We start from the raw sequence: 2,542 nt of genomic DNA on the forward strand, positions 1-2,542 counted from the left end.
GATATGTTTTCAAGGTCACCATTTTGTTTTTTGTTTTGTTTTTGCAATGTCTAACCTTCCATTAATCTCATCCAGTACATTTTTTATATCAGACATTGATGTTTTTTGTTTGTTTGTTTGTTTTTTCTGAGACAGAGTCTTGCTCTGTCGCCCAGGCTGGAGTGCAGTGGCACCTGTGATCTCAGTTCACTGCAACCTCCGCCTCCTGGGTTCAAGCAATTCTCCTGCCTTAGTTCAAGCAATTCTCCAATCCTAGCTACTCCTAGAGTAGCTAGGATTACAGCTGTGTGCCACCACGGTTGGCTAATTTTTTGTATTTTTAATAGAGATGGGGTTTCGCTATGTTGACCAGGCTGGTCTTGAACTCGTGATCCACCTGCCTTAGCCTCCCAATGTGCTGGGATTACAGGTGTGAGCCACCGTGATCGGCCCCCCCGCCCCCCCCAGCCCACAAAAAAATCAAATTTTAAAGTGACATGAAAATAATTTGAAACTCATTTTATTAGTACTACAGCTCTTTTAGAATTTGTCTAGCAGGCTTTCTGGTTTTTGCCAGAAAGCCCCCTCTCCCCTCAACACAAATTAATTTTGTTAAGAAAAAAATATCAGCCGGGGGCGGTGGTTTACACCTGTAATCCCAGCACTTTGGGAAGCCGAGGCAGGCGGATCATGAGGTCAGGAGATCGAGACCATTCTAGCCAACATGGTGAAACCCAGTCTCTACTAAAAATACAGAAAAAATTAGCTGGGTGTGGTGGCGCGTGCCTGTAATCCCGGCTACTCGGGAGGTTGAGGCAGGAGAATGGCTTGAACCCGTGAGTCAGAGGTTGCAATGAGCCGAGATTGTGCCATGGCACTCCAGCCTGGGGGACAGAGTGAGACTACCTCTCAAAGAAAGAAAGAAAGAAAGAAAGAAATCTCAGTCTGGTTTCTAAAATATTTATTTACTTCCAGATATGAATTTAGAAAAAAACATTCCATATATTATTAACAGGCTATGTGGTTTATTTCCACTGAATAATATAATTAATTTAAACAAAGCATATCTGATTAAAATGCTGTGTGGAAGTAATCTCTTCATGTTCTTAAAAGAGAAGATTGATGAAGGAAAAAAATAATAGATAGTATTTTCCATCTGAGTCTTTATGTGATGTCAAATTGGATACTATTCTATTTCCTCTCTATAACAGATATTGTATTTGTGATTCTGTCTATGTGTGTGTAGTCCTACTTTTGTTAATGTGTCTTCATATCTGGGTGAAATGAAAGCTGACCTAGAACTGTGGTCATTCCTGTGTCAAAGTTGCAACAACTGTGGTCACGGAACAATTACTATGGCAATGTGACTGGTCCTACAGGGATAGTTGTGTTAGAGCAAGATCTAAAACAATCTGTAAAATCTGTAAAAGTCGAATGAGCTGCAATTTCAAACTGTAATAGTTTGAGCTTGTGTCAGTATTTAACCAAAAGAAACACATATGCAGACAACTTATTCTTGGAAGGATAAAAGTCCTAGAAAACATTGAAATGTTTCTTTACTCAGTTACTTTTTCTTGACAACTTTATTTTAATACTGAAATATTGACAGAGCTCTAAGAAATGACATAGATGACTATGTGGTTTCTATGCCAAATAAAGTGAGTGTTTTTTTTTTTTAGAACCATCAAATTCTTTTGAACTGGCATAAAAATAAAGATGTTATTTCTTTCTTAACATGAGATCCTAAAATATTTATGAAGTACTTAATTGAGACAGATTATTAATATACAAAAGGAAATAAGAAAGTGACAAAATACTTAACAGCAGCACATGTATTTTTATTCTTTTTTTTTTTCAAAGGGTTATAGATTTGTACTGATCTAGCTACCTTTTCTAGCCTTCCTCATGTACATTTTTTAGGTCATGAAATTTTTAGCTAGAGTTAGTGCATCACTGCAAGAAAATGAATATCCTGGTTTTCCTTTTCCAAACTGATTTTTGTTTCTTTATCTGCATTCTTTCATTCATTCAACATATGCTGAACTCCTGTTCTGTACAGGCACTCTGGTAGGTGGTCAGGATACCTTATTGACGAAGACAATCAGGGCTCTCTTGATGAGTCTCTAGTGCTGGATAATTTTTCCCCTTCTCTTTCATTCTTAACGCTTCTCTGCCACTTTCTTTCTCTAACCTTTCTCTTCTTTACCTTTGTTTCTTTCCCTCATTCCCATATTTCTCTTGCTTTCTCTCTTTGTAAGAAAATTGTTAAGGGACTACCCTGTCTTCTTCAAGCTCATCTAGGCCCAATAGATGAAACTTCTTTCTTGGCACTTCACTGTTTTCCCATGGGAATTCGGGGACATTCATAACTTTTGGCTTGACTTAGCTGTGTCTGTACCTCCTCTGAGGGAAACTGGTTGCCAGCTGATGAGAGTATCATTTCTTCTACTGCCATGGAGTCACACTCCTCTGCCTTTCATCATGCTGCCGAACTCTGTGAAGAGTGAATCCTTTGGGAAAAGACATCTTCCTGTCTATGTCTATGAGCAATCATTTTTTGGTT

General features: G+C 38.4%; 1 non-coding gene across 1 annotated transcript; it reads left to right on the forward strand.

Annotated features, from left to right (window-relative positions):
- The first annotated feature begins 503 nt into the window (after nt 1-503).
- LOC114674998 (U7 small nuclear RNA) lies at nt 504-565 on the forward strand. The gene has a single exon (XR_003726085.1). It is a non-coding gene; the product is annotated as a U7 small nuclear RNA (small nuclear RNA).
- Nucleotides 566-2,542: the final 1,977 nt, after the last annotated feature.

This window comes from Macaca mulatta, chromosome 1 (genome assembly GCF_049350105.2).
Source record: "Macaca mulatta isolate MMU2019108-1 chromosome 1, T2T-MMU8v2.0, whole genome shotgun sequence".
NCBI lineage: Eukaryota > Metazoa > Chordata > Mammalia > Primates > Cercopithecidae > Macaca > Macaca mulatta.